This window comes from Amblyomma americanum, chromosome 1 (assembly GCF_052857255.1).
Source record: "Amblyomma americanum isolate KBUSLIRL-KWMA chromosome 1, ASM5285725v1, whole genome shotgun sequence".
NCBI classification, from domain to species: Eukaryota; Metazoa; Arthropoda; class Arachnida; order Ixodida; family Ixodidae; genus Amblyomma; species Amblyomma americanum.
The window spans coordinates 477,931,288-477,945,841 of NC_135497.1; the positions used below are offsets into that span (position 1 = coordinate 477,931,288).

Below are 14,554 nucleotides of genomic sequence, written 5' to 3' on the forward strand. Positions count from 1 at the left end.
TATATATATATATATATATATATATATATATATATATATATAGTATAGAAAGATAAACGTACTTGGTTGCTAGAGGCAAACATTCAAAGTTGAAAACGCTTCATTTAGCCATAGATTTATTACAGAGCCTGTCCTTTCTCAAGATCTCAAGATATATATATATATATATATATATATATATATATATATATATATATATATATATATATATATATATATATATATCGTGAAGCGGCATCACCTCTCCCTCTACAGGCGCAGTCACACTAGCGGGAAGCTTCCCGCAGCGGCACAGCGTCAACGTCGACGCTGCCTCGCAGCTCCTCGGAATGACGCTCAAGCCTGGACTCCATGTACGCGAAAACTCACGCGAACGCGAAGGCGACGGCGGCGGCGACGGCTGGCGTTCGCTCCGTCGCTTGTGGGCAAGCTCCATGCAAGCGATGGCGGCAGGCGACGCGAACCTGCGACGTGCGCAGCGGACTCCGTGCTTTGCGCACTCAAGCATAGAAACACACCCGTAACCTATTCTCTATCTTAAAATTTTGTGAGTGTGCCTCATAGTCAGGGCCAAAGGAATGTTTCCTCTAGTAGCGGCAGTGGAGATAGCCAAAGGCGTGCTTGCGGAGACGAAGTAACGTCACGAGTTCACGGGGGAGGTGTGCTTTCGTTCGGTGCCCGTGCACTCCGGCTTTGTAAGAACACTCCCATAAACTGTCACCGCAGTTTGATTGTAAGTGAGCAAACTATAATTTACCAGTGAGAATGCGCGCCGCGAGTGTTTCTGCACAGTTGGAGCGCAGCGGCACGGTGGATCGAGCGCCGGTACCCGCGGCTTGACACGCATCTCTCCCTGCAGTACGCCCGCTCGCGTAGCCCGCTCCAAATGCTGTTAGCCCTCCGCACCCAACAAGTAGATTGTTTTAATTATTTAAATCATGCGGGTCTGCCTCTCAGCTACAAAACCAAATATTTTATCGACGGTGGCGATGACCAAGACGACGGGCGGGTTTCGTGAGATGTACCCGTGAGAAACCGCAGACAAACCGGAAACGGCTTTGGGGGGGCTCTGGTGGCTCTGGTTTGCCAGTCGCGTGGGGGACTTCCGGGCGACGAGCGAAATTTTCTGTGGGTGCAGATCCGAGCGACACGGCAAGCGACACATGCATTTTGCTTCGCGCGACGGCGTCGCTCGGCGCTCGCCGCCGTCGCCTTCGCGTTCGCGGGAGTTTTCGCGTACATGGAGTCCAGGCTTCACACTGCGCGTGTTTTCTCGCTGCGGTTGTCTTGAAATGTAGAGAGAGGAGGCGCTGAGGGAGGACCCGAACGAGCAGAAAGAGGAGGGGATAGTCACGTGACACTAGAGAAGACTGGAAAGCGCGCCCTTTTCCCGCGTCGTCGTCTTGATCGTCTGCTAGCTCTCCTCCCGCACCCTTTTTGTCTCGAGGATGACTGGTTCGAACGATGAGCTGTTGGCTACGGTAACCGTACTTGTTTGTTCGCTGCTTCTGCACCGTCGCTTCTGCACCGTCTCAAGCCGCATGTCCATGCTGGCAAAGCAGCCGCCGAGTGCCCGGCCGCGTATTTTCGTTTGCTAGCCGCTGCAGACAAGCCCAATGTTGCCCATGCCAACGCGCGCGCGGAGCAGCTGTTGCCATGACAACTTTGTACATGCCATGGTTGCCTACGCCAACGCGCACGCGGAGCAGCTGTTCCCATGGCAAAGTGTGGAAAATAGACGCGACGCCGGTAATTGCAAATGGCGGCGCCCTGCCGCCTCCGGGTGTTCGTGCTTTTCGATGACAGCAACGATGACTGCCGCTTGCGGCGACTATCAGACTATGAGAGTGCCGTTTCGACAAGCTTAATTCAAGGTGGGTATTTCGTTCGCTTTCATTCTTTGCATCGACGCCGGTGAGGCGGTGAAGCAACGATGTCTGCCGTAGGGGTGGTATGGGATAAGTTTAATGAAGGTGAGTAATTTATCTGGGACAACTGTGCTGTCCCAGTTTTTTTTTTTTTTTTTTTTTGGGGGGGGGGGGGTGCGTAAGAGACTACATGAATACATGGCGTAAAAGAGTGCCGTTTGGCCAATTTATCTTGGACATTGGGCTGTCCCATTTTCTTTTTTCTTTTTTTTTAGTGCGTAAGAGACTGCATGAATGCATGACGTAAAAGAGTGCCGTTTGGGCAAGCTTAATTCAATGTATGTGCAAATGGCTGCGTTCCACGACCACAGAACAGTTTACCCTGTGAACCTTATTCTTAGAGCGGAACAGAAAGAAACGTATTTCAGGAGTGCATGTTGTTGGGCGAGTCGGTCGTACATCGAACAGTGTAAGGGCAGATCTGCCCTTACACTGTAGTGCATGCCCTTCGGCTACGCGTGATAGCCCATGCCTGCCTTTGCTGCCGAAAACGAGGATTTTGAGGCGTAGCCGTGACCAGATGGCGCGTGAACTTGCTGAGGCTTTTTTCATTAGGCACAAAAGAGATGACTGCGTAGTGATACCTCGATAAGACTTTATCAGACAGAATGCAGATTTCTGGCTTGCGCTCAGTGACTGACATGGTGGTGTGGAAGTTATAAGTATGTGTTGTTCTGAATAAACCCAGTCGCGAGTCTGCGCCCGTCCTTGTGCCCTTCTCGTCCATGTTTGTATTATTTTGCACAGTACCTTTACTCAACGAACAGAAAGAAGTTGTGAAGAACAAGGTACCGTGAACGGTACAGGTAAATATTCTAGGTAATGCTTTCTTTATTAGAATATCATAGTCTGTCGAGTAGCAGGTCAACTTTAATTTATCCTCAATGTTCTTTTAAGTTTTGTTTGATTTGTGCCCAGTCATAACTGAAGATTATATTGTGTGTAGTTATGCAGCATTCATTTGGGGGCTGAAATTTTTCAGAGCACTTTAAAATTACTCTAAAAAGTGCACTTCATCCTTAAATAATTGAGTTAACATGAGGTTCACGATTGCTATGCACTGAGAGAGCAATAAAACCTGCTCATAACTGTATGTTGTACAAAGATTGCTTTTAGATATCGAGTCTAAAGTTGTGTAAGTGAGGTTGTAGGTTGTATAATGACTAAAAATAAGCTGGTCCATCTACAAACAGATCTTTCATATGCACAATTTCATATTCCAGAGAGCTGTGGCGTACGAAGTTTCTGAACCGCAAACACTGAAATATACACCTCATTAGTGTTGCACCCAGCTTCAGTGTATATTGACTCAAGATAGATTGCTCGAAATGTAGTTGCATGAAACTATATCTGAAGGGAATTTAGTGAGGAAATCACTTCCAGTTCTCAACATTTGAAAAGGTCATAATCATAGTGTAATTTAGTGAGGAAATCACTTCCAGTTCTCAACATTTGAAAGGGTCATACACATAGTGTAACGCTGAACAAACTTGCTAAGGCTTAGTCCTGTTTTGAGCTGTGCTAATTTCCCTTGCAATTCTACATGTATGAAATTATATGCATTTAAAAAAAAAGATGAGGCCAGGCATGGTGTCAGTGAGGTCATTAATTTTTTAATTCTTGCTGAGATGGCCGCTCGTGCTGCTAGGCTAAGCTTTCTCCAACCGTTAAGAATTGCAAACATGCTCATGACAGAAGAAGAAAGTTGGCACATCTTGTAGGTGCCAGTCAGAGTTCTTTTATACATTGCACAAGTAGTGTACTGTATTACATAGATAAGCTGCATGCAATTACTATAATCTGAACTGCATGAAAAGGTTGATGTATTGTGAACATGGTTAAACAAGAATAAAGGGAGGCCACAGTAAATGTCATACTGTCACTCTCGTTTCAAAATGACACCTAATTTTAGTTACATCTTGTCTTCTCTGTAGTGAAGCATAAGATATTAGAATACATGGATCACCACAGGGTATTTAGACAGGCCTGCTATGTGATTTAAAATTCAATTTATTTTCTCATGCTGTTTCGGTTTAGACAGCCGGACTATGGCTATGACATCAAAGGTCAGTATAGGTCACTGCTTCTTCATTTGTAGTCATTCTCACTCTTGAGACAGGCTGGTTTTAGCATTGCAGTTAATGAAAACAAAGAAGGAGCAGTTATATTGCAGTTTATTTTATGCGGCATGTGGCGTACACCGACCTTTGATATCACAACCATCTCCTAGCTGCTGGAATCAAAACAGCATCAAGAGGAAATTCGATTGTAAATTATTTAGCCACTGATGTGTATGGGGTGATCCATATATACTAATGTCTAACGCATCAGTTTAAACAAGAAAACACGCAAGCAAAGATTTGGCGGGTATAGTCCTGTAAAAAAAACTGAAAAAGCAAGAAAGGAAGGAGGAGAAATGAGAACTACACACACACACACACAGAATTTGAAGAGCAATGAAGAGAGGAAGCAAGTGTGTTCCTTGCCTTACCTGCATTATGTTTCTCACATCAAGAAAGCTGCAGGCAGGTAACGAGTAAGCCTATGTTTTTGGTGCCATTTATGCGAGGAGCTCCAAATTTTTGTGGACTTTGGCAATACATTTTGCTGCATGAATGTTCTGTCTTGTCAAGCTTAGAGTGGCGTTCCTATGTCGTTTTAGAGGCATAACTGCTTCATGGTGCTTTTCCAAATACACATACTGACTATAAATATGAGAAAAATGTGGAGATGGTGCAATGACAACAGCGACATTCTTGAAAGAACAAAAATGAACAAGGATACTGCACCATTTTCACTATCAGCTCAGGCCCACCTATTGATTTGTTGAATTCCAACAGCATTTGGTGGATGAAGATTCATCTAGGGCCACTGTTTATTTCCAGAAATGAGACCACTGCCACTCGGAACAGTGAACTGCAAAAGCTACAAAGGAATAATTTCAAAGCATATTAGGAAAAATAAATCTGTCACAACAAGAAACACACTGATATCAATGGCAAATATGTTGAGAGATGTTTGAATGAATAGACATTTGGTACAACCTTTGTCTTTCGTTCCATCAATTAACGGCCACAAATTTTAGACCTCCTCTCGTAAGCTTGCCAAGGTGTACCCAAGGTTGAGCAAAAGATTAAGAGCTGAAAGAGTTAACAAAAAAAAGACATAAGCAAACACAATGCGCATCAAGGCCATCAACACGGCCCTTTATTCCAACTTGCGGCTCATTCAAAAACATCCCATTCGGTAATAATCTCTCGGAGGCTAAGTTGGTGCATGGTTTTGAAAACAGACACGTAAAGCAGACAACCTGAGGGAAGACAGACGAAACAAGTGCAACTGTTTATTCACCTATTGAAGCAAGTGAATATATAGACAAAAAGGCAAGAGCAGAGAGGGACCTACACATGCGCACAAGCAAAAACAATAAGGTAACAAATGGCTGTAGAAAAAAAATGTGTCTCAGCACATATCTAAAAAGACACTTTCTTTTCTGTCAATTGTAAGCGAGGGTGTGCTTACATAATCTCTTCTGCCTTTTTTGATGTAGAACCTCTCTATAAGATCACGGGCTGTAGTATCTTTGCCCCTGCTTAGGATTTTTGTTTCCTTCAGCTTCGCCTGGCATTTTTTCTTCTTTTTCCCTGCAGGCTTTACAGTGATGTGGTAAGAAAGAACCCGTGCCGTTCTTTAATGCGTGATTATGGTCAGCAAGGCTATCATTAATACATCAGCCCGTTTGGTCAATGTAAGATTTCCCACACGTCAGCGGGATCTGATAAACTACGCCCACTGCACATTTCACAAACAGCGTCACATGCTTTTTCTGGCATTCTGCTTTTTTCGGTTTGTTTGAATCCATTTTGCCACACAAGGAGAACAGCTTCGTGGGGGTGGAAAAACTGCACGAACTTTAAACTTTGCCTTAACATATTTCAGATTGTGTGCCATCTTATGAATATAAGGAATTATCACAGGTTTAGTTTTCTTTTGGCAACATCGTTTTTTGCTCTGTTATTACGCTTTTCTTTTTTTAACCTTTTTCAGTAACACTTTAGCAACTGAGCAGAGTAGGATAGCCAGCTTGTTGAAGCCTGGTGTTGCCTTTTTGCTGATCTATTCACTCGCTTTCCAAGTGAATACACAGTTGCAGAGTTGCACTCGTTTCGTCTGTCGTTCTCCTGTGTTGTTTGTTTTGCGCAGTCTTTTTTCAAAATTCCATTCGGTGACACCTGACTGCCCCAAATGGCTGAAGTAGATGCACATCTGCTTCTGGCATTTTGGCCAATTAGGTGTCACTGAAAGGGATGTTTTCAACAGGGACACAAATTGGAACACAGGCCGAGATTCGCCTACCGTGTGGGAAAATGCCCATTTGGCAATGCACTGTAGTAAATGCAAGAAACATGGCTGCTGCCCTGCCCTTGAAAACACAGTGTTCTTTGCAAAGGCAAGAGGTAAAGCTGAAAGGAAGGTAACTGAGGCTTTCATATCGCTAAGAGTGCCGACAAAAATATATGAGCACGCCATCTATCTTCATCATTATCATCATCAGCATGACTGCGCCCACTGCAGGGCAAAAGCCTCTCCCATGTCCCTACCATTAACCCTGTCCTTTGCCAGCTGCAGCCACCGTATCCCCGTAAACTTCCTAATCTCATCCGCCCACTTAACTTTCTGCTGTCCCCTGCTACTCTTGCCTTCTCTTGGAATCCACTCCGTTACCCCTAAGGACCAATGGTTGTTTTGCCTTCGCATTACATGCCCTGCCCAAGCCCATTTCTTCCTCTTAATTTCGACTAGGATGTCATTAACCCGTGTTTGTTCCCTCGCCCACTCTGCCCACTTCCGGTCTCATAACGCTAAACCTAACATTTTTCTCTCCATGACTCGCTGTGTCGACCTTAACTTAAGCTGAACCCTTTTCGTTAGCCTCTACGTTTCTGCCCCATAGGTGAGTACCGGCAAGATGCAGCTGTTGTACACTTTTCTGTTGAGGGATATTGGTAAACTGCTATTGATGATCTGAGAGAACCTGCCATATGCGCTAGAACCTTCTTATCCTTCTAGTTATATCCCTCTCATGATCGGATCAACAGTCTCTGCGTGCCCTAAGTAGACATATTCCCTTACCACTTCCAGCATCTCGATTCCAATTGTAAACTGCTTTTCCCTTGCTAGGCTATTGAACATTACTTTGGCTTTCTGCGTGTTAATTTTTAGACCCACCGTTCTGCTCTGCCTGTCTAAATCATTGATCATGCTTTGCAATTAATCTCGTGAGTGAGTCAGCAACGCAATATCATCAGCAAATCACAGATTATTTAGGTATTCTCCATTAACTCTTATCCCTAGCTGTTCCCAATTCAGGCCACATGATGTTATAGCCTTTTTTTGCTGTAGTATGCAGTCTCCCTTTATATTTTGTGCGTATACAAGGTGTCCGATTTAATTCAATACAAATGGTTTATTAAACATCGCATTTGCTGTACACCACATCTTTGGAAGTTGAATAATCGGTGAGGCTGATGCCTCAGTCAAGTGCAATGTAAATAATAAATGCTTGTACATCTAACACTTTCAGATTGGCTTTTTAAATCCTGCGTTTAGGTCATATCTATAGGGAATAACATGGCACATCCTGTATACCATGAGTATTCCGCCCAAACATATTCGTTAAGAATAAGTGAATACACTGACATGGGCTCCGTTGCGCCATCTTCTCACAATATGTCTAATGATAATGGCAATTGCTAGAGTTTAGCAAGGCCGGAAATAAAAGCAGCGTTTTACCGCACGGACCATAACAGGTGCTGGCACCACATCGCTGGAACTCCTTTATAAAAATTTATTTCTCGCCAACAAAAAATATTTTTCAAGTTTTTTAATATGCGAAACTAAATGGGTTGACCATTTGGCTGATTTTTTTGTCTAGCGCCGTTGCCCACATAGCGTTTTTTGGTCCTCAATGTGGCCGTTTCCGCAGAAATCTATGTACTTTTTTTTAATTATAGAACAACGCAAGGTTCAAGTTTAATTCAAACAGTGCTAGATCAAGGTTTTAGGCAAAACTCCAAAAAAGTTTGCTTAAATTTAGACTCCAAGTTTAGCTTAAAAAATGCGGAAATCTTCAAATTTTTCTCCTGTTAAGCACTTCCATTTTAAACCAAAATGGCATCATCCACAGTTTATTTTTTGAGGCATGAAAGGGCATCTCAATACCTGACTACATGTGGAGATAAACATTGCCAACAAGGACCGGTTCCTTAACAATAATTCTTGCAAAATGCCCAGATGAAGGTGATGTCTTACACTTTGGAGCTTGATATACGGAGAAAAAATTTTTTTCTTTGAAAGAAGGTCTCTACACTTTTGTCGGGACTGGTCTTCCATGAATTTTCTCAGCAAAATCTAAAATACCAAGAATTTGGTGCATCTCCTTTCGCGTGGAATGACTCTGCTGTCCCCAAATTTAATTCTTGAAATCGACTGGGAAGTGCTGTAAAAAAATTGTTTCATGAACCTCGGCGGCTGTGAATAGTGACGAAACATTCAAGAAACGGGCAATTTTCTCTGTTAAGGTTTTCTGCCTAGATACATGCCTTACGGAGCATACTTGTCCCCAACAGTTTTATGTTTTCTGGACCACTTGTTTCGTTGCACTCCTAGGACCGCAGCCCAGGTCTAGACAACTGCTTTTTTTTCAAATTTATGAATTTTAATTTTCTTGTATGAAATTGTCTTCTCACTTTAATATGTCAACAAACACTGAATGTCAAAAATTCAAAACAAAAATTTGAGCTTTGCAAAACAAAAAGAATTACAAGAATGACTTCACCCTGCAAGAACAATGAATGTTGAACTAGCCTTCTGCCATATTTTCTTAGCTTTGTATGTTTCAAGAAAAATATATATCGGAAAATAATGTTCTGCACATAAAACAGTGACATTTGGTGAGAGCAGTCATAAAATTATTTTTAAATTGCTCAAAACATTTCATGTAAATACAACTAGAAATAAACTAAATTTTGTTGAAAGTTGCGTCCCTTCTGAAATGGAGGTGTGGGACAGACTGCCGGACATATCATGCTGACTTGAAATCCTATTGTTTACATCGAGTGCCGTATTGCTTGCTGCATTGCCTTTCTGACTGGTTCTCGCATTTCCTTGTCAAGTGCGAGTGAACTTTGAAAATGGGCAAGGTGCCACCTCTTTTTGACACAGAGTGGCAGATGACCAAATGTTTGAGGTAATGGCCATTTGGCAATCACCAAGTGCCAGCAGACCGGTTGGAAATAGGCAGAAATCTCTTGCTGGACACTTCAGCAGCCGACCATGATGCAGGAATACTTTACTGTGAGACTGTTTATTGCCATGGGTGCACTCCAGAAACACCACATTGTAGCACTCTGTATGTAGCCACTGTCTGCAAGTTAGCACATCTGTTCTTCCATGGCCGAGATAAGGGTAACCCCCTGCCATCATTTGTATCCAAAGTCTCCCTATGCATCACTCCCACTACAGTGGCAGTGTTTATCATGCTGTTCGTCCTTTGATACAGCCACATTAGAAGATGCATGCAAAGCTAGTGGGCTTCCTCATAACAGGAACATTGAAAGGACTCTCAAAATAAACACTGAAGCTTGTTTGGCTGGCTGCTGTTTACTTCAGAAAGTTTTGCATAATACCTTTTCTGTGTGCTGAACTTACCGCCCTACCATTTATGTATTTTTTTTGTCATAGCAGGGATGAGGGGCGTTCTTTAGGAAGGCCATGCATATTATGCGAAACCAGGTGGTGTTTTTCGAATACTGCATGGTTATAGAGGCATGCCTCGTTAATATGGTACTTTCGTCCCCCGTCAAAACTGTCCATAACAAATTTGGAAGCAAAATAAAAGAAGACATTTATTCAGATATATACACTAGGATTACAGTATGCTTTTCTGCATAACAAGCAGTGAATTGCAAATTATAATCTTAGAAACTTGAACTTTTTCCCGGTCGCAAAAGTTGTACTGCGGTGCGAAGTGCCTCACAGGCCATGAAGACATGATGGCAAGATTCGCACTGGGTGTCCGATTCTGTGTTTGCTGTTGTATCCACAGTGGCCCTGTAGACGACTTGCTTGTTCACCAGTTGTTCCATCACATCCTGGTCTACTGCATCAGCTGCAGGCATTCCTGAAGACTCACGAGGCGGATGTCATTGATGCGCACATTCATTTGCCTGTGACCTCCCTGAGAGGAATGCGGCTTCTTGGCTGCTCTGTATCAATGATGGTGAGCCAATGTATATGTGGGCTTTGTTGGCTATGCAGAATCCTTCCAGGTTTCTGTGTGCGTTTGCACTTTTTGTACTGGTGTTATAGGTTCCCTGGTTCACCTATCTGTTTGCATATGTTTCTGTGTTCATGTTAGCATCATTTGCATGTTCTCTAACGAAATTCCAATTCTTGTGCAGGATGTCTGCACAATGACAGACACTGCACTGCTGAGTTGAGCCTTTCCCGAATCTGGCAGTATCGATGCTAGAGTCTGCGTCAAAGCTGAGGTCAAGTGTTGGACCTGTCTAACTCCGAAAGTTTAATTTCGGTTTCTTTCCTCACTGGTTGGAATAAATAAAATTGTTCTTGCTGCTTATACTTGTAAATTTAGAGCTTTGAACTGCCGTTAAGCTCAGTTCCTCTGCACTTAACCGCAGTCATATCTCAAGACCAAATACCGCTTAATTTTCACTGCAACTGTTTTTCTTGTGTGCTTTTTTTTCCCGAGTGGTCATCACAATGCAAGTGAACAGCTTTGTTTTCATTATTTTTTGAGTGGCTTTGTTCTCTTTGCAGGCGCAGGTTGGCAACAAAGGTTGACGAAGCTTCCATTATTTTCTTTACAATGTTGAAATGCTTATGGAGGTGGTCATTTGAAAATTTATTTTCACATGCTGCAGCCTCAGGTGAAACTGGCGTGAGGAGCGGAAAAAATATGTACCCCAGTGTGCCCTTCTGAATACCTGCCCGATGACAGCAGGGTCTAATACACTGAATATTGTGCAGTGGAATTTTTTCCTTGCATATTTCTTTGTACACTTTTTTCCCAGAAGTGGTTGCCCTCATCCTACAAAGTAATGCAGCTAGTGCTGTGCAGAAAAAAAATACTGACATTAGTTTGCTGCCTGATTTTCAAGCTATGCAACAGCTGAAATGCGCTGGAGACTGTACCCCAACACCCGCCACGGTGGCTCAGTGGTTATGGCGCTCGGCTGCTGGCCCGAAAGACGCGGGTTCAATCCCGGCCGTGGCGGCCGAATTTCTAGTGCACAGGATTCATTGTACATTGGATCCCGCTGTCTTAGGTACGGTTTCTTTAACGGCAGACTGGGGTACATTTAAATGATTGTTTTCACGAGCATTGCAAAAATGTAAAAGTCAGAGAAAGGTGGTTTCCTCAGCTTTGATTGCAGAGTATGCAGATGCCAACATATCTTTGACATATTGTAACGGGAAGAAGCATATCTGATAACCCGAAAAAATTGTCTGAACAGAAATAATTCATAGTCTGAAAAGAGAAAACTGCACATCTACTCCGGCCGACATTTTACTGCAGAAACCTGCCGTCATGATGATGATACTTATTCATTCACAGTGCCAGCACTCTTTACTGCATAAGTGTGTGCAAGAGTGCGAACAGTAAATGGCAAGCAGCAGCAGCTGTGCATCATCCTTTCCCCTGTATTCATTGTCTGTGTACATAACCAAAAATAAAAATTACGATTACTGACGCTGCAAGACCAGGCCCCTTCTCATCAAACAAGCCATTTCCTATATGTACTTCGCACCAAGGCACTGCGAGTTTTCTGTTCGAAACATAAGTTAAGGAGCTGCACACCAGAGTTCACACAACTTTCTGCACAGTGCAGATGTCAGACGAGTGATGTATTCCTTCCAGTCCTCATAAATTGGCAGTCAAACCACACCTTCGGTCACATGCAGCGTCACACTGATGTGGATGTTAGTTTTCTGTACAGTATGGTACACTGGTAAAGTGAACATGCCGTCGCGTGAAGTTGACTTTCCGCGAGGCGCTGCTGAGAAAAGCCGGAAAGAATGCCAAGCTGATTATGGTCCGGAGTTTTTTTCGGCATTCTGTCCCCATGCATAGATCTCATTTTTCACACCCGCAACACATCGATTACCTCTCCTCGCTGCTGAATTGGCTTTTTCCATTCTGTGGTCGCGTTTCTTGCGAAATAAGCAACATTTTCTGCGGACTAGATTATCCATGTGTGAGTGACTTGGTTCATATGCCACTTAACGCGTACAGTACATGTTTCTAAACAGTAATAAACATGCTCTTCTTATTGACAGATTCATGCACTAACACTGCGCCTTCGTTTAATCGGCACCTACATCGCTGAAACAATAACGAAAAAACGGCTTTACAGACAGGCTGACTGCTGGAAACGCTACAAAGGCTTGAAATGCTACAAAGCATGCAATAAGGATTGTCAGTTGATGTCTAAAAAATGGTGTCATTGCATGGCATCAATTTTTTGGAAAGGAAGCATTCAAGTATATTTAATTTATTTACACATACTGCTGTCTCTTCTCTTAGAGGCATAATATGGGTGGGCTACACAGCATTTGTTTACAACAATGTCAATAACATAGCTAGGCAGTTCTTTTTGAAATTTATTACTTAGCAATGCACGCAGATCACCGTCTAAGTTATTCTGTAATTTAACATTCTGTAGCCCTTGATATGCCGGCCTGTTGACATTGCAGATCTGCAAGCTTGAGCCATTTTCGCAAGCCACCCAAGACAAACACATTAGGTAAAAAAATGTGAAGCGTAGTAGTGATGTGATTGTTAAAGAGTGCAGGAAGACTGGACACATGGAAGGAAGACAAGCAACACAACCACTGAAGCAAATGGATCATTACCAACTCGCCCAAACAGAAGCTTTAATTTAGTGGTGATATGTTCACTTTTTAAAAAACTGGTGAGCGGTTTCAGCAGCTTTACATCGTACCAGTCTTTCTAGTTTTCATTTACCCACTGCAGTATATTTTTTCACATTCACACTGCTCTGATATAATAACTACCAGCCCTTCTGACATGTATGATCCTGACAAAACTCAACGAAATTTGGGTGCACAGAAAAACCCATAAACATGCGCCATAACCCATAGCAACATTTCCAAGGCAATCATGAGGGAACATGCACACTCCATTCACTGGCATAATGCCAGACAACTGGTACACAAGGCACCAGCACAGCACTGAAGTTTTTCCTACACAGCCACATTCTGCAAACCTTTGAGGCTGACAAAACAGAAGATAGCAGTGCAGCACAAGGTCATGACTGTGACTCAATATTTCTGGATGATAGGATTTAACAAAAGTGGCCGTGGAAAACTCTGTCAAACATGCACATAGCTAACATACAACAGAGGAGAACCGTACATTGGTGAGTTGTTGGTATAACATGGCAACAGCAGCACCACAAGACAATGGCACAGGATCAGCACAGCCCCCTAGTTCTTCTGTCAGTATCTTTTGTGCTTCTTCTACCACAGATTGAATATTCTATATTCAGTACTTCTCATGATAGCTTGGTATCTTGCAAATACTTTTAAAAATCTATATTTAGAATGAACTTAAACACTTGTACCCATTCTTGAATTACTCTTAACATGCTTCAAGTTTTTTTTTTTTCTGGGAAGGGGGGGCGGGGCGAGATGCTGGCAGAAAACTTCAAACATGTTTGCTATGTCCTTTTGCATACATTCCTCCCAGATATTTTTGGGGACACTGTGTTATCTGTTCTTATAAGTAAACAGGTTTTTTGTAATGCTCCTTTTATTATTCTCAGTTTGCTGTTAACTATTGTTACAACCCTCCTAGGGACACGTTGTTTGACCCCTCGTTGACCTTACGAAAAAGAAAAAAAGATGTATCGGGGAAACTACCCGTGGAATCTCCCACGCACGCTCCCCTTGTGTCGGACCGTGAGACGCGACCGACGATGGACAAGATGACGAAAGGAAGCGGGCAGAAGCGCATTCCCGAGGACGAAGTACCAGCGGACCTCCGTATCCTCCTCGCCCATTCCCACAGGGCTCAGCGTGCTATGTGCGGCGACTCTTCCGATCTGTGAATCGTGTGGTGAAAGCGGCGGAGCCTCAGTGTATTTAACAAGTGTCCTGAGTACGAACGATCGCTCTGGGCCCTGACGACAAGGCTCATCCAGTTGTTCGACACTATGAACTTTTAATTCTTGACTGTTTGCTCTTTCTGTTTCCTTTTAAATTATGTAATCAAGTTTCATGAAAAGTGCCAGTAAACCCGTTTGTTTTTCGTTTTCCCAAGATTGAAGTTCCATATTTCTTCAACCCGAAGGCGCGGACACGTTACCCAGCGGAGCCCGGGTTCGAGTGAACCTCTGCGCCACGACACTATGAATGATTTACTTTTCACTGTTCAGACATTTTTTACAGTTGAACATAGTCTCAGCAGATACTTTCTTGTTTCACAGTACTCAGTACCATAAGTAACTGTTTTCATGAAAAGTATTTTCAACAAATCTGTTTTGCGCTCATGTGCCCAAACTTTGACCTACAGCAGACAG

The 14,554-nt window shown here is 43.1% G+C and overlaps 1 long non-coding RNA gene across 1 annotated transcript; it reads left to right on the plus strand.

The window, feature by feature from the left end:
- Positions 1 to 2,730: 2,730 nt before the first annotated feature.
- Positions 2,731 to 14,267, plus strand: LOC144104881 (uncharacterized). Its single transcript, XR_013308644.1, has 3 exons — positions 2,731 to 2,747; positions 10,036 to 10,209; positions 13,831 to 14,267. It is a non-coding gene; the product is annotated as an uncharacterized LOC144104881 (long non-coding RNA).
- The last annotated feature ends 287 nt before the right edge of the window (positions 14,268 to 14,554 follow it).